This window comes from Polypterus senegalus, chromosome 17 (genome assembly GCF_016835505.1).
Source record: "Polypterus senegalus isolate Bchr_013 chromosome 17, ASM1683550v1, whole genome shotgun sequence".
Classification (NCBI taxonomy): domain Eukaryota; kingdom Metazoa; phylum Chordata; class Cladistia; order Polypteriformes; family Polypteridae; genus Polypterus; species Polypterus senegalus.
This window is the reverse complement of record NC_053170.1, coordinates 27,279,942-27,304,410: the sequence shown is the minus strand read 5'-3', so window position 1 is coordinate 27,304,410 and position 24,469 is coordinate 27,279,942. Positions and strand designations below refer to the sequence as shown.

The 24,469-nt window shown below is 40.0% G+C and overlaps 1 protein-coding gene across 4 annotated transcripts in view; it reads left to right on the top strand.

The window, feature by feature from the left end:
- Positions 1-24,469, top strand: part of LOC120517927 (transcription factor HIVEP3) — a 512,318-nt gene that overhangs the window by 206,555 nt on the left and 281,294 nt on the right. For all 4 annotated transcript variants that reach the window (XM_039740449.1, XM_039740447.1, XM_039740450.1 and 1 more), the window contains one exon: positions 3,868-3,944. The gene's annotated coding sequence lies outside the window, so the exon portion shown is untranslated. The remainder of the gene's footprint in view (positions 1-3,867; positions 3,945-24,469) is intronic.

Here is a 24,469-nt window from a genome sequence, read left to right as displayed (position 1 = left end):
AGCACACAGAATACTGTATCTGAGTGTTAATGATCAGGATTCAGAAGTTAGTCTGCAGTGGGAGCCATTGAAAAGAGTAGATAAGTGTAAATTTCTAGGATCAGTGGTAGCCCAAGAGAGAAATTTAGATATGGAGATAATCCTTAGAGTGCAGTGTAGAGGAAACAATTGGATGAAGGTATCAGGAGTGTTGTGTGATCAATGAATTAAGGTGAAGTTTAGCAGTAAGGTTTTTAAGATCAGCAATGATATACGGAACTGAGACATGGCCAGTAAAGGGAGTGCAGGAGAAGAAGTTAAATGTGGTAGAAATGAGGATGTTGAGATGGATGGGTGGAGTTACCGAAAAGGACAGAATAAGAAATGAAACAATCAGAGGTTCAACAAAAGTGGGAGAGACGTCTAAGAAATTACTGGAAAGTAGACTGAAGTGGCATGAACATGTGGTGAGAAGACACAATGAATATATGGGCAAAAGAGTGATGAGAATGGAAGTACAGGGGAAGAGAAAGCGAAGGAAGCCAAAGTGGAGGTGGATGGATAAAATAAAAGAAGATCTGAAGGAAAAAGGGCCTGATGTGTGAGGGTTTACAGGACCAAGCTGCACAGAGGAGGCTGATTAAGCACATCAGCTCCACAGAGAATTAGGAAAGGGTGGCGCGGTGGCGCAGTGGTAGTGCTGCTGCCTCGCAGTAAGATGACCTGGCTTCGCTTCCCGGGTCCTCCCTGCGTGGAGTTTGCATGTTCTCCCCGTGTCTGCATGGGTTTCCTCCCACAGTCCAAAGACATGCAGGTTAGGTGCACTGGTGGTCCTAAATTGTCCCTAGTGTGTGTGTGTGTGTGTGTGTGTGTGTGTGTGTGTGTGTGCCCTGCGGTGGGCTGTCGCCCTGCCCGGGGTTTGTTTCCTACCTTGCACCCTGTGTTGGCTGGGATTGAGCCTGCTGTTAGGATATAGCGGATTGGATAATGGATGGATGGATGAAAAAGAAGAATATTTTTTAATACATTTGCAAACCTTTCTGAAAGCATGTTTTGTCTTTTATCAAATAAATCCATCCTTTAAATGAAATCTTCAACATAGAAAAGTGTACAGAAACTGAAGGGGTTTGAATACTTTGTGAATCCCCTGTATATGAACCTTCATGTTGAAGAATTTCTGAATTTCTAATACATGGCCTTTAATTCTGACCTTGAGCTCTGTGATGTGAGCATAAAAATATTTACAGTGATTCCCCCTTGAATTTGGAGTATCTTAAAATTGGCATTTCATCTTCCCAGTTTTACTGTAATTTAAAAAAACAATAATCATTAATAGAATTCAATATCAGAAATGTCCTTCGTATTGAGTAAAAGTACAAATTCCGCCTGAACCACTGGCTCCAAGGGCAACTATGAGAAAACTTAGTGATGTATGCGTATTGTCAAAAACATGATTTATTGCACATATTAAATCTGGTGTTGAAGTTCATCTTGAATGGTCCCATATAAAATAAACTTTTTTTTTGTTAGATGTATTTCCATTCCATAAGGACACACCACCTAGAAAATGCATACAGACAACCCACACAGAACTAAAAATACCGCATCAGGGTCTGTACACCGTTGTGTTTTACATGTCACTCGTAAATAACCAGAAGCAAACCCTCTCTCTGAGGTTACTATTCAAGAAGTAAGAAGATCCTCCTTTTTCTTATTATAAAGATTTGTGTTTGCTCTAATAACTTCACGCCTATTGTTGGATCGGTTTCTCAGAAAAAACTTTGGAGCTCTGTTACACAATAACTGCTTAGTAAGATGCAATAATTCAGCACGTCAGGATCAGGTCTTTGTAGTGGAAGCTAATGGCTTGCTGATGCCGTCTCATGATTACCTGGAACACCTCTCCCAGAATTTTTTCCTTTAAGATTTGTTCTTCATTATGTGTTAAAGGGCGTTTCCCAGCTAGCTGTAAAAATGTAGTGAGCTGCAAGTGTGACTTTTACATAGCTGTCAGGGAAATGCCCGTTTCCTGTAGCTGCCTAGCCAGTGACATGATGAATTTTTGCTACCACTGAAGCTTTTAAATGATACGTGTGCAGTATTTGAATTTGTTTTTGTTTCTGTCAACTGCTAATTATTTTTTAATGCAGATTAAATATTCTGTTTAAAAGAATACTGGGGAAACCTCACAATATCACGAGATCTAGGGTGTATGACAAATGTTTAATTTGTAAAGGCTTGGTTAAAATTCTGCCTTATATCTCCAGGGACCTGGTTCAGATCTTGGTCAAGGTTCTGCATGTTATCATCATCTCCATGTTCATTTTATCTTGCCACACCAGTTGTTCTCTCACATCACAAAGACACACATATTGGGTTAACTGCCAGCTCTAAATTAGTCCTGTGCAAGTGAATGTAGGTGTGTGCCATGTGAGAGACTGACAATCTGTCCTCCGTCACCTCCTTCCTTGTAGCCAAGATAATGTCCAGGACTCCACAATCCTGCAATGGAATATGCATGTTAGGAAAATGAAAAAGCTGTAAAATTTGTTACTGTATTTGTTTTGATAATTTATTTCTATTAAGAATCTACCCAAATCCTCATTGCTTGTATTTTTTGTTATTACTAATGTATGGTCTGAATTCAAAGATATCAATAACACTTACAACTACAGACAGAGGAGAGGAGTCAAGGGGAGAGTTTGTTTGAGAATTATCTGCATCTTAACATCAGCAAAACAGGAACTGGTCATTGACTTTTGTCACAACAAACAGTCTCTGTGTCTGGTCACTTTTCAGGGAGTGGATGTAGAGGTGGTCCACTCATACAAGTTCTTGGGGGTCCACATCAGTGACAGGTTGGACTGGTCTCGTAACACAGAGAAACTGTAGAAGACCGGGCAGAGCAGACTCTTCTTCATTAGGAACCTGCATTCCTTTATTGTGGGTAATGATATCCTTCACATCTTCTACAACTCTCTGATGGCCAGTGAGATATTCTACACTGTGGTGTTCTGGGCTGGTAACATCAATTCAAGAGAGACCCGCAGAATCAACAAGCTAATTAAAAGGGGCAGACTTAGTTATGGGACACACTCATGACCCCTGGACGTCAGAGAGAAGGAGAGGATTAAAGCAAAACATAACTGAGTGCCATAATGAACAACACTGCACATTCTCTCTCTGACACACTAACACTGAGAATTTTCAGCCAACAAATTATTCGGTAGAAGTGTGTGAAGAAACCCAACCGGGGGTCCTTTATACCAACACCAATGCACTTCCATAATGCCTTACTGTGACTGAGACTGCTGAGTCAAACATTTTCTTTCCAGTTTGGTGTTCAGATCATATGTGTGTGTATATACATTAATTTATCTGTCTGTTTATGTAGTTATTTAAACAGCTTCTGTAAAAAGGCCAATTTCTCCCTGGGTACAAATAAGGGGGAAATAATGATCTATCTATCTATCTATCTATCTATCTATCTATCTATCTATCTATCTATCTATCTATCTATCTATCTATCTATCTATCTATCTATCTATCTATCTATCTGTAATATAGTGCCTTATCTATCTATCTATCTATCTATCTATCTATCTATCTATCTATCTATCTATCTATCTATCTATCTATCTAAAATTATATAAAGCCCTTCCTCTCTATCTATGGTTCTTGCCTTGAAATGGTACAATTGAAAGAACTGCAACGTTTGTTCATTGTAATTGTTTTAAGATACTAAATAACTAAACATTTTTAAGGGTAAAGTTTGAAAACAGTTGTAATTTGGTTTAAATGAATTTCAGTACTGCACACTTTTAATACATTGCAAAGTGTATAATTAATTAATCGTGTATACTAATTTTTCCCCATTCATTTTTTTAGGGCTCAACTTTCTGTGACTGGCGATCATGTAGGCTGCAGAAACTGAAATGTTACTGTTACAGAAATTACTTGTAAAGGTAAAACATGTTCCTTTACTTTTGGAAACAGGCTGCAGGTTAAACCTTTTAAGGCATCTCTTCTTCACCTGTGATATACATTGTGATAAATAAGCAATAAAAGCCATCCTGTCATTGTGTTGTGATCAGCTAAGATATAAAGGGTAAGGATGAGATTCAAGAGTTGTTGTATAACAAGATTGACAGCAGCACATACTTGTTGGTCTTTTATTCTCCGTTTTATTCATGTTAATTCTTACCGTAGCTTGACTTGACGTGACAGCATCTTGAAGCAGCTTACAAAGGACGAGGCCTCTATGGCTCTGTGCTGTTCAGAGATGTCGCTAACAGATGGGTCTTCAAAGGAATTGTCTCATTCTGTTCTCTTATGGCCACTCTTGCAGCGGGAGGCTTTAGTTCTGAAGGTTTTTCTAGCTAGCTTCATACTGTTTACCACAAGATTTAAGCGTGTTTCCAAGGAGGGGTATACTTTAATTAGTACATTTGACCAATCTTCTAAGAAAAGGCTTGGGACATCATTATTTGGTGCAGTTAATTTAAATGGACCATGCAGCTTATCAGAGTTAAAAAACTTCATTAGAGCTGCCCCTTGGAGTCAGTGGGGAATAGGGGAAGTGGTCAAAGCACAGGCAATAAGAACTAGTGAGATCAAGACCCCACATTCTCTCTTCAAGGCCTTAAATTGCCTTGTATTTTAATTGCCTCAGCGGGCTTGGATCTTACTTGTCTTTTCATTCACCCAGTGATAAACCCTCAAGGGCCTGTCTTATGCCTATTACCACATCAATGCAAATCTTTATCCTCAGTATATCAAGTACTCGTAAGCAGGTACAGAAAATAATTTATTAGATATTTGGTCCATTTTCTGAACTCACCTATATCATTATAGAGTCATGGTGAGCAGAAGCCTATACAGGCAACAATGAATTAACACGTCAGTGGAACAGTACAGCAGTGGATTCATTAATACACACATCCACAGTTAGTCATACAAGGTCAATATCGAATCCTACATTTCTTGCATGTGAGAAAACTCTGTGTGGGTTTTACAAAGTTCTGAAAACTTCACACGGACAGGGATTGGAACCTGGAGCTTTAAGTAGCTTCTCAAGCCAATATGGCGCAGTGCTGCAGTAGAAGCTGAATATAAAATACGAGATAAATCAATAATTACCCGCACTTTTGTGTTATTTTTGTGAGGGTTAGCTGCACAGCTTTCCCTGTGCACAGACAGATACATGGCTTGTCAGTGGTCACATTGGGTTTTGACCTCGATCAGTCAGTTTCACTTATAGTTTTCCTGGAGTAAACATGGCCACGCTGCTCTCTGTTTTCTCCAAAGAAGAGAGGCGAATAGTGATCTACCTTGTGAGGGCTGAAGGTGTACCAGGGGCCAAAATCCATGTTAGTTCATCAGAATCATGGCACAGACTTTATGTTGTCTATCTGTAATGGACATGGACAGGCATCCAACTTCTTCTTCATGCATAACACTGGCCCAACCTTTTTTGAACTTCTCAGTCTATTTGTAAACTCCTTGCTATCTCCATGTTGGTAGGTTAGGTTAGGTTGGGTTAGCCTTTATTGTTTCTCTTAAGAGAAATCTGTCCTGGACATTCGAGAGAACACATGCGTTCCAGTCATATACATATCACTTACACTAAATACACTACATGGAATATTACACAATTACCTACACCAAAAATATTAAACCTTGCCTTTCAAATGTGATTTAAATGTTATTTAATAATTTAGTTGATAATGGAACCAATGAAAATTTGTACCTGTTCAACTTACAGGCTGGTGACCTGTATCTCTTGTCTGAAGCTTATCCTCCTTATAAAGAATATGAGTTGGGTCACCAATCATTTTAAGGCCCTGCCTCCTCATTGACTTCTCAAAAATCTCTTGGAGTGACGTTGGGAGCATGATTAATGCTGATAATTTAACCTGCTTTTCTGATCAAATTTTGGAGGTGTGCTCCAAGTTTTACAGTCAAATTATTATATTATAATGCCATAACAAATATATGATTCATTAACCACCCTGTAAAATAACAACATAATATTTTTGTCCAATCCAGCACCATAAGCCTTCACAAGAAGTGCAGGTGTTGACCAATCCTAGAACAAATATACTCTACATGATGGACCCAATGAAACTGACTATCGAAGTAGATTCCTAAATACAGTACTTGTATTTTGTTACCTGCTCAACTCTCTCTCTCTCTCTCCATTAATAAAAACTGAACCATTATCACCAATAGACCTAGGATCAATAATGATTTCTTTAGCTTTATTAACATTTAAAATCAAGTTGTATACTGCAATATCTGAGTCTATTGTCAGCATCATTGTCACTATGGATGTTAATGCTACAGTTCTGAAATCATTAATGTCCTTTGGACAAGGTCTTTTTGGAAATGGGATAATGATGGCTTTTTTCCATATTTTAGGAATATTATGTGTGTGTCAACAGAAAGCTAGAATTAAAACTCCAGGCTGGGATCAACTCATCAGCAAATGTTTTAAGAAGGAAAGCCGAAAACTATCTGGCCCACTGGCCTTCTTAGTACGTATATAACTTTTTAAAAACATTAGCCACAGGATCTAGACTAATTACAATTTTGTCTGTTGAATCACATGATGCTATACATAATACGTTCTTCCATTCCTCCACACCATCACTTCATGTATAATCAAAACACTTAAAAAAGATGTTAAGTTTAATTTGATTTTTCCATTTCATTCAATATATTTATTCCTCCTTTCACAGAGTTCAAGTTGATCATCTCTTTTACAGAATCCCATAGCTTCTTCGAGTTTTTAGTTGAACAAGCTCCTCGAACATGTTGGCTCTATCGTTCTCACACTTTCCTCTGCCTCAGTCATATTGTGTGGAAAGCCTTCTATGGATTTTGGCTCCTGGGATCCTTATATGTAATAATTCTGTATTTATTAATTCGTATAATCTCTATCTGCCGTTTACCAGAGAATTTGTACACAACAAATGCACTTGCGCTCCGCGTAGAGCGCTATACAAAAATAAGTTGTATTGTATTAGTATACCTTCAGCCCTGAAAACGTGGATCACTGCTCCCTGCTTTTCTTTGGTGTAAATGGAGAGTGGAGCGGCCATGTTTACTCCAAGAAAACAGCAAGAGAAAGTGACAGATTGAGGTTGAAACTTTACCATTGTGACCAGAGTCAATGGGGAAAGCTGTGGGCATAGCATAGGAGTAGGGTGTAGTTTTTGACTGTTCCTTAAGGTACCATAATGCCTACACTCTTGTTAATCAGTCCACCGAGTTGATGTCACTCGTGTGTATTTATGACATATATTCTAAAATCGTGCATGTGCCTTGTGTGATTATGTTTTTTTCTGCAAGCCATAAAAAAAACATGTCAGATGATATCAAATATCAAGATGATGATCACGTTTTTCAACATTGATGAACTTTGTTAATAAAGAGTTTATTCTCTGTGAACAGACTATTAATTAGCAACATTACTTTGAGCTATTGAGGCATATGCAGGATAGAATCAGGAAGAAAACGTCAATGCATTTGCGCACACAAAGCAGCATTTTGTACCATGACAATGCAACTACACACACCGTGCTATCATTCAAAGAGTTTTTGACCACAAACAATGTCATTGCTGCTCTGCACCCACTGAATTCACCAGACCTCACTCACTGTGACTTGTTTTTGTTCCTGAAATTAAAACTGAGAGAGAAACGAAGATGATTTGCTACCATGGAAGAATATCCAGGAAAAAACTGCAGGAAGCTCTAGACGTGGTAACAAAAAAATGACTAATGAAAAGGAAGAAGCAGTGGGACAAGAGTATTTCATCTCCTGAGGAGTATTTTGACAGTGACTTTTTGGGTCCCCCCTCATGTGTATGTGTGTGTGTATATTTATAGTAACGCCTGTGCCAAGTGCCACTAATATGAATTCTTTTACTGTTTACACTGCTGTTTTAGGTAGCTCGCTATCCGTGTATGGGGACATGTATGCCAGCTACTTTCCATTGAAAGCACTTGTATTAGATTAACACCAACATTTAGTGTCCATCTTATCACTTTTTTATAGTGTGAACAATTTAAAATGTTAAAGTTTGCTTTAACATGTTTTTTCCCAAAACCTTTGTTCTTCTTCCTGCGATTCTGAACAGCACATTTCTTTAGGTCCTTTCAATGTCTTTTCTGCCTTATTTCAACATCTTGACCCTGGTATAGCTAGCTATTAAAACTTTTATGGAATTCCTGCCATATGGTTGTAATGAATGTACGTTTTGGCTTTATAAAATTGTATGTAATTCATTGTTAAGTAGAGTTAAACATCTTGTTTTTTATTATTTTTTTATTGTTATTTTAATGACATTGGTCTAGTGATTGTTTTGGTATGGTCGCTGCCATTTTGGGATGGTCTTTGCATGGTTATGGTAATGTTGTTTTGAAGAAAGTTCCACTATTTAAGATGGTGGCATTCAGCTTCTAGCATCCAAGCTTGTGCATTCTCAATATAATCAACAACAATTAGTGTTAGTTATGGATAAATAAAACAACTTAATGTGAGGACCTTTTTTTTTTAACACCGGTGTGACTTCAGCTCTGTCTTAACGTTCTGTTCAGTCCATCTTTAGGTATTCTGGCCTCTGTTTACTCTAAAACGAGGATTTTAACCTGTGTTCCTCTTTGCTTCTTCTGGATATATCATGAAATTTTGTTTTATGTGTAGGTCCAAAATTTTTTTGTCCTGATATACCTGCCATTGACTTTCTCTACCAAGCATTTGAAAAATACATTGAAGTTCCTTAGCTGTAAGGTGATTTATCTGTCTGTGTGTTTGTGGATAAGATGTAATTAACTGAAACAGAATTTCTGTCAGTGTGGAGTTTGCACCTTCTCCCTTATGGTTTATCTTAATGTATTACAATTTTCACCTTCATCCCCAAAACACTAAATGTGTGTGCCCGGCAATGGGCTGGTATTCTAACACTGCTAGGGCGACTCCCATCTTCTCATGGAGTAATGATGATAAGATGGATTCAGATGTCATTTCTGTAGGTCACTGTTGTCCCGTCCAGTGTTGTTTAGTGTCACTTATCTGACACTGTTGGGATAAATGCTGGCTCTCTGTGGCTCTGTGCCCTTTTATTTTAGTGATTCCTTTGTATAGTCTGTAATCTGTATAGTCTGTAAGTAAACCCCATGCTGATCGTATTCAATCCAAACTTGTGTCTCAATCGTTAGTAAAAAATAGTTTTAAATGAATAGACTGTTAATTGTTTTTTGGATTATATTTGCATTCTTACACTTCATGCATTTTTTGCTCATCACATAATTTAAAAAAAAAGTCATAGTAAATTATTGCCCGTGTTGAAAAGTCTACATGTTTTTATTAAACTATATTATCTTGACATCCTGACAAGTGGTATGAATTTGAATGTTCTGTGCAGTCAGTTTTGCATAGATAATAAAATCTTTCTCACAAAAGAGACTTAATCTTCTTGTCTTGATTGCATGTAAGAACGAAGAGTTGCCAACTGTGAGATGAGAGAGTTGTCTCTTTTTCCTTTTGTAAAGCTTAAGGATGCTAAGTGTGTTTGGTTCTGTCCTTCTGGGAGCTGCGCTTTCTTCTAAGTGCTGATCGCCATAACACAAAGACAATCAGAGCTGCTCAGACAGGTTTTTCCCCAGGTTTCCCATGTATCATTAATCAATAGCTTACATTTTCTAGGCCAGAGTGAAAACAAATATGCATAAAAAATATACAGATTAAATGACAGTTGGATTTATGGATTTCTAAAAAATTATAACTGTGATCAAATTTATATCCACTGACACCTTTCACCCCCTAAAATGCTTTAAGGAGGTTTTAGCTGATACTCTTTACTACATGCTAACCATGCCATACATTTTATTCACTTTCATTACTCAGAAGGGAAACTGAAAATTATGTTCTCGGTGGCACATTAAGATGCTTCCATCAGGTATAATTTTTTGTGGAGCTTCACATTTTTTAAATCCTCTTCTCTGTAGGAGAGAACCCAAATAAATTCTGTGACCACTTCCTTACGATGTCTAACAGCTACAATATGGTTAGATCTTCTATGGAGCCCTCACAGATTCCTCTCAAACACACATTCCAAGTGTCTTACTGCTTTTTGATAAGGCAGCTATCAGTTAGCAAGACATAGATTTGAAGTGGAACCCTGTGATAAGTCTAGATCAGTTTATGAAGAAACTTCTAACCATCCATTGATAGTTGAGCCTATTTTTTCTATTACAGGGGGGTGGAGAACCAGAGGGTGTCTCCATATCACTGGTTACAAAGAAGCCCTAAATGGAACATCCTGGTCATCACAGGGTAAAGTCGCTTCCATACTGTACTTACCCATTCAGAAATTTAGAGTTGGCAATTAACCAAAAAGCATGCCTTGAAATGATAAATACAGTACCCGAAGAAAGAAACACACAGTTATAGAAAGAATGTGAAAACTACACACAAGCAATGCACAGACAGGCATGCACTGTGAACGTTTCTTTAGTAGAGTGCTGTGCCAACTTAAAGTAAAAAGTATGGTGCTATAATGCCACAACTGGAAGACAGAGTCATGACTAGAATGTCGTTTTAAACTGCCACAGGAAATATCATCCTGTTACAAACACATTTGGGATATTCTGATTTGTTCTCTCTTCTCTTCTGAATGTTATTGATTTTTGTTTTCACTTTAAAAAAAATGTAGTGGTGACATTGTTTCAATGGGCACCGTCATTTTGATACAAATAATGATTGTTGCCAGCCATTTGCTGGTTGTTTGGCTTGATGTGTGACATATTGATGTCTCCATTTTTAAAAATGTCTGCACGCATTAAAGGTTGTCTGAATTTAAGACCACTTAAGAAGAAAACTGTAGAAATTTAGCACTGCACAAACTACAAAAAAAAAAGAAAAAAATGACCAAAACTGAGTTTTTGTTTAAGTTTAGACTTACGCTTTTTGTTAGCAATTTGGTGGAAGGGTATTATGGTTCTAGCAACAACTCCTCTCGTTAATCCCTAAAGGGAAAAGGTTACGTATCTATGTCTCTCTGTAAATCTACCTGATTGGACTTCTGTTTTGTCCAGTATGACCATCACACACAAATGAAGTGCCTCCGAGAATATAGTAAGCAAGTTAGTCACTAAGTTGCAACATTCTGATTAGTCCACAAATTATTTTCTAAAAAGCTACGATGTAAATTGTACCACAAAGGTCACAATGAGTGATTAGCAGAACCTGAATATCGACTACACATTTGTCTTTTCAGAAAGAAAGAAAGAAAGCACTGTGATAAATAAGCTCCTCACTGATGTGTGGCATTGAAGCTAAGTAATTGTGTTATGACTGTATGGTAAATCATATCTCCTGTAGTGTGAAGGGCAGAAGATGAGAAGTTAGATGAATTCCCAGTTTTCAAGGCCACTATCGCATCTTCAGCCTAGCCCAGAGGTCCTCAATCCCAGTCCTGGAGAGCCGCAGTGGCTGCAGGTTTTTGTTCTGACCTGGTTGCTTAATTAGAAAGCAATTCTTGCCAATAAAGCACTAACAAGCTATGAAATTAAATTAACTCTGCTATGTCAGGTCATTCTCATATCCTAGATTTTCTTTCCCTTTCTATCATGCAAATGATTTGAAGGCTAAAATGGACGAGTAATTCTCAGTCCTTCACTTTTTTCTCTTCATTTTTCTTCCAAGTATTTCATTAAACCAAATAGTGCAGATAAATACACACAGGTGTAAATGTAAATAAGCTAAATGGAGAAATGCTGCTCTCTCTTGTCATTTGCATGTTATTGATAATAAGGAGGTAGTGACTGAAAGAACGAGATCGCGAATACAAGCGGCTGAAATGAGTTTCCTCTGCAGGGTGTCTGGGCTTTCCCTTAAAGATAGGGTGAGAAGCTCAGTCATCCGGGAGGGGCTCAGAGTAGAGCCGCTGCTCCTCCGCATCGAGAGGAGTCAGATGAGGTGGCTCGGGCATCTGATCAGGATGCCTCCTGGACGCCTCCCTGGTGAGGTGTTCCGGCACGTCCAACCGGGAGGAGGCCCCGGGGAAGACCCAGGACACGCTGGAGGGACTATGTCTCCCGGCTGGCCTGGGAACGCCTTGGGATTCTCCCGGAAGAGCTGGAAGAAGTGGCCAGGGAGAGGGAAGTCTGGGCCTCTCTGCTTAAGCTGCTGCCCCTGCGACCCAACCTCGGATAAGCGGAAGAGGATGGATAAATGGATGGATGGATGATAATAAGGAGCAATTAAAATAGCTGTTTAAGACAAAATTAAGCAATAAAGGCTCAAAATCACTAAAGTGAAGCAGAAGTGCTTTTTATTAAGCAACTGGGTTGGAGCAAAAACCTGCAGCCACTGCGGCTCTCCAGGACCGTGATTGAGGACCCCTGGCCTAGCCTTTTGCTCTGTTACACCTCTGAAAGCCAATGACGTGTCTTGTTTCTGGGGCAATAACAATTATGTTGCGTATCTTTTTGTCTTTTCTTGTTAACATTTTTTGGTCACATGTTTGTTATTTATTTTCTATAACGAGATTTTTTTCATTTTTTTCTTTTTGTTGCAATCGGAATCTTGCCCTTCTTAGTGCTTCAAGATCCATTCGTTGACAATCATCAGAGCAGGGAGGATTCCTCCTTAAACAATCCCTGCCGATCATTAGAGTGGGTTGATAGTTAAATTGAGGAAGATGGTCAGAGCAATGTCTGTTGCATATTCAACCCACAGTGACCCACCATGATCTACTTCACCAACTATGCAATATCCATTCAGATAAAATACAATAACAGGACCTACTGTATTTTGAGTAATGACCCATACTTTAAGAAACGCTGATCTATATCTTTAGGTTATAATTTCCCTCAATCCACATGCATATACATATAATACCAGATACATCTTCATCTGGCCAATCCTCTTCCCAAAAGAAAGTCTTTATTTTAGACACAATTGCAGTTAAATTAGTATTAAGGGCCAGTTGAAATCACCCATTTAGTTACTCTGTGTCACTGTCTTTCTTTATTTTTGAATCTGGTTCATGTAAAGCGTCTATTAAAACCATACATACCTGTTATCATCTACTGCCCCGTACTTATAATATTTTTATTTTACTATTATACTGTATTGAGGATTATTTGTGTTTTGTTCTATGTATTGTGTTGTACTGACCCCCTTCCTTTTGACACCCACTGCGCGCCTAACCTACCTGGAAAGGGGTCTCTCTTTGAACTGCCTTTCCCAAGGTTTCTTCCATTTTGTTTCCCTACTAGGGTTTTTTTTTTGGGAATTTTTCCTAGTCTTCTTAGAGAGTCAAGGCTGGGGGGCTGTCAAGAAGCAGGGCCTGTTAAAGCCAATTGCAGCACTTCTTGTGTGATTTTTGGCTATACAAAAATAAATTGTATTGTATTGTTAGAAAGCTTCTGGAGCAGTTAGGGTTTTACCAGGTAATGCCTGTTGATTCATGGCTTCTCAAAACTCCCCCTGGATCCTGTGGATGAAGTACCCATTATAGGCCAACCTTCCAGGTTGTCTTTGGGGCAGTAGTTGGTAGTTTCTTAAGAATTATTGTCTGTATATTTATTTAATACATTTTATACTTGGTCTTGGTGGTCTGATTTCTGAAATTTTCAAGTCTGGTCAAGTTTGCAATAAGAAATTGATCACAAACAAAACAGATATTTTATGACAATGGTCTAATGGTCACAGGATTTGAACTAAGCTTACATTCTTCCTTTTCTTTCTTGCTTGTTTTTTTAACCCACTAGTGAGTGTTTCTCACAGCTCCAGAATTTTGGGTCCGTGTTGTGGCAGTGGCACTTACAGTACATGGCATCTGTACTGCCTCGCTGGCTCCACCTGGGTTTAGTTGAGCTCCTCCAGTTTACTCCCAAAGACTTGGATTGTTATGTTGGTTAAGTTTTACAGTGAGTGAGTGTGTCCTGCCATGGACCAGAAAGTCATCCAGTCATGCCTTGTGTTTAACGTTGCTTGGTTAGGCTCTCACACCCATGACCCTAAACCGGTGTAGGCAGGTTTGAAAATGGAGGCATAAGTGTTCTCATTTTATTTTATTTTTGCTTTGCATTTTGAGAAGGTGAATAGACATTTAAAATGAACCCTACTGCAGCACCTCAGGAAAATCTATTTAATGAATTAAAATAAACAAATAATTGATTTTCATGGTAATCTGAAGGGAACAGAGCTGAAAGCAAATTATTGTTTGAAGATTTCCTTTAGAAAATGATGACCGTCAATTAAATCTTTTCTACAAAGAAGATGCCAAGTTTGAAAATGACCTTAGTTTCTCTTGGCTTGGCAACAAAGTGCTCGCCTAGTGGGTGGTTCTGACAAGGGAGAATTGTTGCTGCTTCTAGTTTTGGTGACTTAGCGTCCCTAATCCTTACTCTAAACTCTGATTTTATTAGATTTTTTTTCTTGTCTATTCAGTGTAGTGAGCCAGGATTTTGACTCTTTGTTTTCTGTTTGGCTGTGTTGGAGAGCTGCTGCTGTCATCACGAAAGGCAAAGGTACGGTGCCACAAGCTCAGCGCATCGCTCAGGGCACACACTTAGAGAGACAGATTAGGAACATCTTGTAATGTTTTGCTGGGAATCGCAGGACATGAAGTAGGCAGTGTGAAATACATTTTCAGTACAAAAAAAATGCCAGAACTGAGAAGTAGTCATAACTCCCCGAGTGCCCGCCTTAAATGTTCAGAAGCGTGTTACAGCTGATGAAACAGCGCCTTCGCACAGAGCTGCATTTGTTTAGAGGTCTTGGGGTTTCTCTTTGCGGCAGGTGCTCTGAAAATGTTCTTTACCACACTGTGATTCCTCAGCTACTGAGAGGTGGCACAGTTCAGCTCTGAAGAGTGTCTTTAACACACCAGGAACTTAATGTCTCCCTGGGGGATGCTAAAAATAAACTCCTGTTCACTCCCATCTCGCTAAGCCTTCCTGATTTCTTTAGCAACAACAACAAGAAGTGATTGGATTTGGGGAGCTTTACCGTATAGCAATTTGAATTAGCTAATATGCTTCCCCTCTTCCTTGTAAAATCCTAGTGTGCCCTGTATGGCTTCTTACAAAAAGCCTCTTTATGTGAAATTACTTATTGCATTGTTCTTACACATTAATAAGTATGCCAATATGTTTAGAAATAATAGGCTTTGGTGCAGATAATTAAAACCTGTAGTCATCTTGTTTTCACTTCAAGCACTTTCTTCCACAATTAGATGGACAGCAATGCTTTCATCTAAAAAAATTTTGTGATGCTCACCGTTTGAATCTAAGTCTCAGCATGCAACAGAACTTTAACTTTACATTGTCCTTACAGCTGAGGCTTCTGTCAGTTTGCTAGATTATTTGTCGTAAATTTGGAACACACACACACTCAGACATGTTGTCGATAGTCAAAAGAATTTTTGGGGCGCCAGCCGCAAGGCAAAGCAAAAAAGAACTGAAAATAACAGGCGCATGACAGAGCAAAGGGTTAACAAAATAAAGTTTATCCGTTTGCTTCAAAACGATAGGCTCTGGAAAAGGGTCCATTCACAGCCTCGGAGCTCCGTAATGTAGTTAACTCATCTCCTGAATGAGATGCCATCTTTGGGGAGCACCTCGCTTTTATAGCTCCTGGACCCAAATTGGAATAGTCAATTGCCCTCAGTGGGCATCTTCTCTGAGCTGTGGGTGATGAGAGAGATGTGAGAGTTGGTGATCGCACCACCCTGATGTCTCAGAGTGGTAGTGCTTCCCTCAGAGGAGCACTGGTTGACAGAGTAGCCGAATCGCTTTGAATGTTGGAGTCAAAAGCAAACAAAAACTGTGCAACAAAAAAGCCAGCCAGATCTGCCCAACAAATTAATATTTTACAGGTTAGGGAGGTACAGGTAACTCACAGGAGCTTTGACAAGCTTGGGTTCCCAGTCCAAAGTGAGACGACATCTTCCAGGACTGTCCAGCTTTATAGAGCATTGGACGGCTTCTTAGAGCTGCAACTTGAAAAGCAGAGACCGCGTGAGTGCCCCCTTTTGTCCCGGGGTGATACCGCTTACCACAGCAGAGTCAGGAAGGCGATCCCCAGGCACACTATACTGTACTGTATATATACACTGTAGATGGGGGGCTCCCAAATTCACTCCTGGAGGACCACTGTGGCTACAGGCTTTCATTCCAGCCAGTTTCACTAGTAAGTGGGTTGCTCTTATGTCTCACAAATCCAGTTGTTTAGTTGACCTTTCTTCTTTTCTTATTCTGCATTCAAAAAATTGCTGTAGCATGATATTTAGAAGAAATTCAGAAATGTGTTTTCTTTATCCTTGTTTTAAACACTTAACTTTCATTTTTATTTCAATTCACCTTATTTCTTTGGAGTTTGCTCCTTAAATTGTGTCCAGATTCTGAGACAGTTATAAACAGTACAGACCCGGGTGCAAATGACACTGAATAATAAAGCAGAGTGGTTATTTCTACGTTACATTAATTTGTGTGCTAATTATTAATAAAAGGGTTAAATACAGTGCATCCAGAAAGTATTCACAGCGCATCACTTTTTCCACATTTTGTTATGTTACAGCCTTATTCCAAAATGGATTAAATTCATTTTTTTCCTCAGAATTCTACACACAACACCCCTTAATGACAACATGAAAAAAAGTGTACTTGAGGTTTTTGCAAATTTATTAAAAATAAAAAAACTGAGAAATTACATGTACATAAGTATTCACAGCCTTTGCCATTAAGCTTAAAATTGAACTCAGGTGCATCCTGTTTCCCCTGATCATCCTTGAGATGTTTCTGCAGCTTCATTGGAGTCCACCTGTGGTAAATTGAGTTGATTGGACATGATTTGGAAAGGCACACACCTGTCTACAGAATATAGTTCTATAGTTCCACAGTTGACAGTTCATGTCAGAGCACAAACCAAGCATGAAGTCAAAGGAATTGTCTGTAGACCTCCGAGACAGGATTGTCTCGAGGCACAAATCTGGGGGAGGTTACAGAAAAATTTTTGCTGCATTGAAGGTCTCAATGAGCACAGTGGTCTCCATCATCCGTAAGTGGAAGAAGTTCAAAACCACCAGGATTCTTCCTAGAGCTGGCCGGCCATCTAAACAGAGCGATCGGAGGAGAAGGGCCTTAGTCAGAGAGGTGACCAAGAACCCGATGGTCACTCTGTCAGAGCTCCAGAGGTCCTCTGTGGAGAAAGGAGAACCTTCCAGAAGGACAACCATCTATGCAGCAATTCACCAATCAGGCCTGTATGGTAGAGTGGCCAGACGGAAGCCACTCCTTAGTAAAAGGCACATGACAGCCTGCCTGGAGTTTGCCAAAAGGCACCTGAAGGACTCTCAGACCATGAGAAACAAAATTCTCTGGTCTGATGAGACAAAGATTGAACTCTTTGATGTGAATGCCAGGCGTCACATTTGGAGGAAACCAGGCACTGCTCATCACCAGGCCAATACCATCCCTACAGTGAAGCATGGTGGTGGCAGCATCATGCTGTGGGGATGTTTTTCAGTGGCAGGAACTGGGAGACTAGTCAGGATAAAGGAAAGATGACTGCAGCAATGTACAGAGACATCCTGGATGAAAACCTGCTCCAGAGCGCTCCTGATCTCAGACTGGGGCGACGATTCATCTTTCAGCCGGACAACGACCCTAAGCACACAGCCAAGATATCAAAGGAGTGGCTTCAGGACAACTCTGTGAATGTCCTTGTGTGGCCCAGCCAGAGCCCAGACTTGAATCTGATTGAGCATCTCTGGAGAGATCTTAAAATGGCTGTGCACCAACCTGATGGAGCTTGAGAGGTGCTGCAAAGAGGAATGGGCAAAACTGGCCAAGGATAGGTGTTCCAAGCTTGTGGTATCATATTTAAAAAGACTTGAGGCTGTAATTGCTGCCAAAGGTGCATCAACAAAGTATTGAGCAAAGGCTGTGAATACTTATGTACATGGGATTTTTCAGTTTTTTTATTTTTAATAAATTTGCAAAAACCTCAAGTAAACTTTCTTCACGTTGTCATTATGGGGTGTTGTGTGTAGAATTAGGAAAAAAAATGAATGTAATCCATTTTGGAATAAGGCTGTAACATAACAAAATGTGGAAAAAGTGATGTGCTGTGAATACTTTCTGGATGCAATGTAAGTGGTCCTCAAGTCAAGTTCTGCAGGCCACCTTAACTGCAGGTGGTCATTCCAAACACCTTTGGCTTTTAACTGGATTCCTGCCTTGAATAAATAAGCTGTTGTTTCCTAATTTCTGACTTTTATGTGTTAATCCAGAAATTATTGAGAATGCTAAATGTTTAGTGGAATGTAGCAAGCATTTGGTTATGGGCCGAATCCCCCACCCCCCCAGTCATCTAAGTCTAGTAATACTGTTTTCACCCAATGGGGGGGTGTGCTCCATAAATTCTGTGGCCTGTACACATAGGGGTATCATTTATGTAACTAAAGGCATGCACACCGAGGGGGATCCCCCATTAGTCTAACACTGAGTACCTACTATGGACATTGAGGGGCTGCCATCCCAACTCCTCTCTTAGGGCCCTAAATGGGCTTTGACTGGTACAGCTTATAAATCAGCTTACAAGTGAATTTTATACTGATGTAGCTACTTCTGTGTAGTATTCAGTGTCATTTTCCCCCGTGTCTGTCCTGCTCATCACCAATCGTCACTATTTGGATATACATCAGGGTGTAAGCTACTCAGAAAAGGGTTAATTAAAAAGTATATGGTAAAAGAAAGTTAACATTTAAAGATATGGCAAAAATGCACATTTCAGAATTTTGTTTACATGTACGTAGGTATGGCACTTCTAAATGTAAAAGAAAAAGACTAAACAATTAGATCATTTAGAAGTAAGACTGAACCATTTATTTGTGAGACTTATGGGAATGAAAACCCGCAGCCACGGTGGTATACCAGGACTAAACTTGGGAACCCCTGCTCTACATGTCACGCAAGGTCAAGATGTAAATAAAGAAGAGAAGGCACAGTAGGCATACATTGGCACCACTGCCTCTCCATTCCAAGTATTTGAATTTGATTTCAGCCCAGTGACTCTCTATGCGGAGTTTACAAATTCTTACTGCAGTGACATGGGTTTCTCTTGCCAAGTCGGTGTTGTTTAGTCTGACTGGATATTCTAAATTTGTCCACTATGAGTGAGTCCGGGTGTGCTCTGTGATGAACGAGCACTCTTTATGGTCTTGGTTCCTGCCTTGTGACAAGCGCTGCACAAGCTGGCTCTTGACCCACCAACCCTGTAACTGATTCAAAGGGATGGAGGTGGTAAGAAGTGCTTGAGTCTGCCACAATTGATTGTCCTGATGCATGTGGTGCAGCAACTGTGTGTTTTATATTTTTAGATCAAAAGTGAAGTTTATGTCAAAGTGTCCCTTTGTTGTGATCTGTTATAAAATAGTCACACAAAGCACAGTGAAATGAATGACGGCCTTGAAATCCTCTAAAGTAGATCAGTACTCTTCTAAGCTGGAAACCCACAGGAGGCCTTACCCCAGGCAGCCAGAGCCCAAACTGAAAAGTAGGCTTTGGCCTGCATATGCCCAAAATGAGGCCTCTGACTTATAAATTTCAAAAATATCACAAAATTGCCCTTTACAGGAGAGGATAACTGTAACTCCATGTTCTTTAGGACACAAAATAAACAATGTTGTTTAAATTTCAAGTATTTAATAAATCACAAAATAGGATAAAAATGAGCACAAAAAATAGTCAAAAAAGAGTTTGCCCACAAAGCGAACAATACTAGTCTGAAAGTCAAATCCTTGGTCAAAAACAGAGCCACAATAATCAAAAAACAGAAAATTGACAAAGATACTCACAATTATTCAAACTTCACAACTATTAATGCCGGTCTGGAGAGCCTGACTTCTATTCTTGAATAAACAGACAGAGAGCAGGCCACAGAACCGTCATGGTGACCCCACTCCCTGATACTCAATCGTAAGGGCACGGGGCACATAACTGAATATTAACATAATAACAAAAAAAATGCATACATAACACATTACATATTATTACTATATTACAATATAGTACACGCAAGAATGATTTTTAAGGACTAATAAAAAGTCTGTAAGACATAACCCTATGTTTAAACTAAGACCCTAGCTAAAACCTGACTGGGATCCTCTTCCTTCCTTTATTGTTCAGGAGGGTGTCTGCCAGTTTCTGTTATGCCGACTCCTGGATTCTGTTGCTTTCTACTTTATATTACTGTAAAATAGCTTTGTTTAGCCCATTGCACAGTGTGGCAAGTGGCAGTTGGTGGCTCTGCTTCCTGTACTACCATCCATCTAATGATCTGTGCTTGAAGCTGCCAGTTCAGATTTTGCCAGGTAATTAAACCTCTCATGGTCTGTCAGGGGTCTTTTACTCTGTCACATTCTCCATTCTGTTCTCAAGTCAAACAGGACACTTTCTCATCTTGCGCTCAGTTTACATGTATATTCTAGCCCAAAAAATATAATGCCATAGGATTGCTGTTTGTACCTTTCCATGCTTGTGTGACTGTAGTGAATGTACGCTGTGGCCACAGGGGGGCACTCTAACCACCGGGAATAGACTCAACTCAGCAGCCCTACCATTATGGTTAAAAATAAACCTGTTGTATTTAGTCCCTTTAGGCAACAGTAGCATACAAGGCTTCTTAAATGTCAGTGGTGCTCCCTTCCCTTCAAAATTTCTGAAAGAGAGTCCGTCTGCCTCTTTTTGTGTTTTCTATGGGCTTGATGCTATTGAGTCCTTATGGAGTGCCCTCCAGAAGTTGAGTGTTTTTTCTCAGCCACAGCCAGATGTAAATTGGCATTGCTTCTTCCAGTACCTCCTTTTAAACTCTTCCTCCATGACTAGAAGTAATGGTTCTAGGTCATCCATCCAAAGACTTTTCAGACTGTGTCTTCTCTCAGGAAGTTGTCCTGACTTTCTTGGGTGCGGCCCGATTGAGATAGCTTTCAGCCCTTCCCTCTGAGGAAAAGGAAAAGCTAAAAATTGTGGCATTTAGAGTTCCTCATTCCAACCCTTAGTCCTTCTTTATGCCCGTAACCCAGATGTCTTGAAGAGGTGAGGCAAAGCATATCTTGACAATAGTCGTTTGTGTCCTCCCAGAGTGTTAGGAATGTTGATTTACTTACATTTCAAATGATTTGATTCTAGAATACTCCATTACTCAAATGTTTCTTGCATCCACTATATGAGTTGTGGATCCGGTGATAGTAACCTTGTCCCCCATCTTTGACCTGACTGGTTACAAGATTATCATCAGTCACTCTAAAAGAAGGTATCAAGGAGAGGCAGCCAGCCGTGTCCCGGAGGGGAGCCTGTGCTTGCAGTCTGGGATTCTAAGTGATGTTTGCCCTGATTCACTGACTAATTCCTGTTCTTTTTGAAAGTCACAGATCCTGAGACATATGGAATAGTTTTTAGTTGCTAATGCAGTGTGAGATATGGCCGGCCATTCATCCCGGCCAATACCCCCAGGCCACCAGATGGAGCCCTCCTTGCAGCATACAGGTGCCACGAATGCCAGCAGGGAATTATGGACAGTGGAGTCATAATACACAGCCCTGCTGGAAACCATGGGGGCTGCCAGGAGTCGCTGCAGGGATGCCCAGGGATTTATATTTTCCGTATAGCCCGGAAGTATTTTCAAGTCACGGGAATGGAAGAAATGAAATACTTCCGGGCTGTTGAAAAAAGAGAAGTTTTTACCTGACCTGGGAGTGCTGGATAATCACATGGACTGAGGGCTCAGAATCACTTCCGGGTTGAGGACTATAAAGGACTGTGGGAGATCCCAGACAATTGAGCTGAGTTGGAAGGCAGGGTGGCTAAGTGTCGGGAGATTGGAGGATTGTTTATTGTTATTAAAGAATTGTGGAGAGGAGCGTGCTATGTGCACTTTATTATTATAATAAATATTATTATTAGACTTTTACCTGGTGTCTGACGTGTGGTCTGAGGGTACAAGGGAGTGAGAAAGCCCTAAACTGTCACAGCAGACACTATTTGTTTTTGCCCCTTTCAGTTGTGTATCTGTTTTTTATAATTGTGGAAGTCACAACAAAATTTCAGTCTCTTGTTTGTAATATAGGTGCCTTTCTCTCAGTTTTCCTAAGATTTTATCCATACAGCCTTTGAATGAAGTTTATGTAAGAGATATGATAGCTTGCTGAGAATATCCAGAGAAAAGTTCTAATTCTGCTTTCCTGTTTCAAAGAATGTTCTGCAGTACAGATTTAAAACAGGGTTTTTTTATATAGTATTAAGTAAATTATGAATCTGTTCCTCTATAATTTGACTCATACCTCATAAAACAAACAACAGATGGAAGAAACAATCAGGCTTTGTTTTATATAGTGCCCTTTTCTAGGAATTGCCATCCATAGGTGTTTCACAAGTAAGTCAATTCGAGACTAAAGCCGCCAACTAGTGGCCTAAAGTCTAAATCCTTGAATTTCAGCCTGGCCCCTCCGACTAAGCTGATGCCATATTTCTGATGGTTGGGTATGTTAGATTTGCCAACTGTAGTTGTAGATCTTGTTGCCAGACCATATCAGTTTACATGTCTGGAAATTGCTGGGCATATTAAATTTACCAGCTGCCAACCTTTCAGCAACCTTTATGTGACAACTAATAGAGTGCTGACTTCCCGCTATACAAAGGGTTAACAGTTCCGGCAAGTTCACCCCTAGTCTGTGGTCTTTTTCTCTTTTATCCATTCCATGGTATATAAAACCTGAGACATCAGACAGAAGAGCTTCTTTTCTGTTGATGAGGTTCCTTGTGGCTATGTTATGTGAACTGTACTCCCAGATGGTTTGATTGGGTGTGTACACTGATACCATACTTTGCCACACCCACCACACAACAGACCACCTCAGGATCTCAAATTAGACCTGAGTGCAGTCGTGCAACGGATGACACCTCAGTACCACACTGTTCAATTGGAGTGGAAGAACGTGAGTTTTTTTTTACAGTGGCTGCAGTACCAATCCTGCTACCCACTTCCAAGATGAGAATTCATTAGTTGGCAGCACTCATGCACACAGAGCCCATCCCGATGATTAAAGATAAAATCAAACCTATTTGTCTTTGTCGGGGTGTGTTGTGGACTAGTTGGGGTCAGTTGCTTAGCATGTCACATTACACAAAGGGGAGTGTGCTGCTGACTGCCTTCTAGTAGCTAAGGCTACGAGTGAGAATCACAGCAAATGTTGTGCAATGTGACATGGCCTTTAGTGTCTTTTGGTGTGTAACCTGAATTATGCTGTGGTCATGTGCTGAGAGGGGCACTGTAAATAAAAAGTAGCTGGTGCTGTACGATGGGCTAATAGGCACTGCAAGTTCAGCTGCAATCTCCACCTTTCTTTTTCTTTTTTCCATTTTGTTATGCTATGATATCACAAGATATCAGACAGATGAGCTTCTCTTTTGTTTGTGAGGTCCAAAACACATGTGATTCCTTATTGTTGTATTGTGTTGTACTTCTAGATGAGAATTCATTGGTTGTCAGACTAGATAGATAGATAGATAGATGCTTTATTAATCCCAAGGGGAAATTCACAGTCAGAGACCAACCTCTACGACTAAACCTGTAGCAAGTCGTGGACTAGTTGAAGTGAGTCAAGTGGGCATGTCACATTAGGTGAGAGGCCTTCACGGGACAGCACTGTTTTCTCCCTCTGACCGGCTAAGATTATATAAAAGAAGGCTACAACTGAAAAATGCTGGAAAATTCATCTAGTTGTTATGACTTGGCCTTTAGTAAATTTAAAGTGATGACAGAAAAGCAAATCTTATGTACGGTTTCAAAAATAACTATTGCCTGCTCCTTAGGTTGAATTTCTCTATGCCCTGTACACTTACGACTGTACATGTAATTACACCAACTCTATCATCAAGGCCACTTATGACTCCACCATGGTAGGTCTCATAATCGGTGCCGATGACGAGGGGTGAGGTGCAGAAGCTGTCAGTGTGGTGTTCTAGGAACAATCTCTCACTCAACTCCTGCAATGAAAGAGATGGTCATTGAGTTCAGGAGGCAGAGAGCAGAGCCATCTGCGCTCTCCATCAACAGGGACTGAGTGAAGAGGGTCACTGTCTTTAAATTCCTGGGAACTTACATCTATAAGGACCTATCCAGGACAGCAAACACTTTGATGGTGGTCAAAAAGTCCCAGCAGTGACTGTGTTTCCTCAGACTTTCCCTGAAAGTAGAAATGAAGGGGGAGCTGCTGTGGACCTTCTACTATTCCACCATCAAGAGTGTTTTAGGATACTGTATTTCAACATGGTAGGTTGGCTGTACAGCAGCAGACAGGAAAGCTCTGCAGAGGGTAATACCTATGGCAGAGAATATAATTGGCTACTTTCTGTCCTCCCTGGAAGATATGTCCAGTGCCCAATGCCCCCACAGAGCCAGGAAGATCATT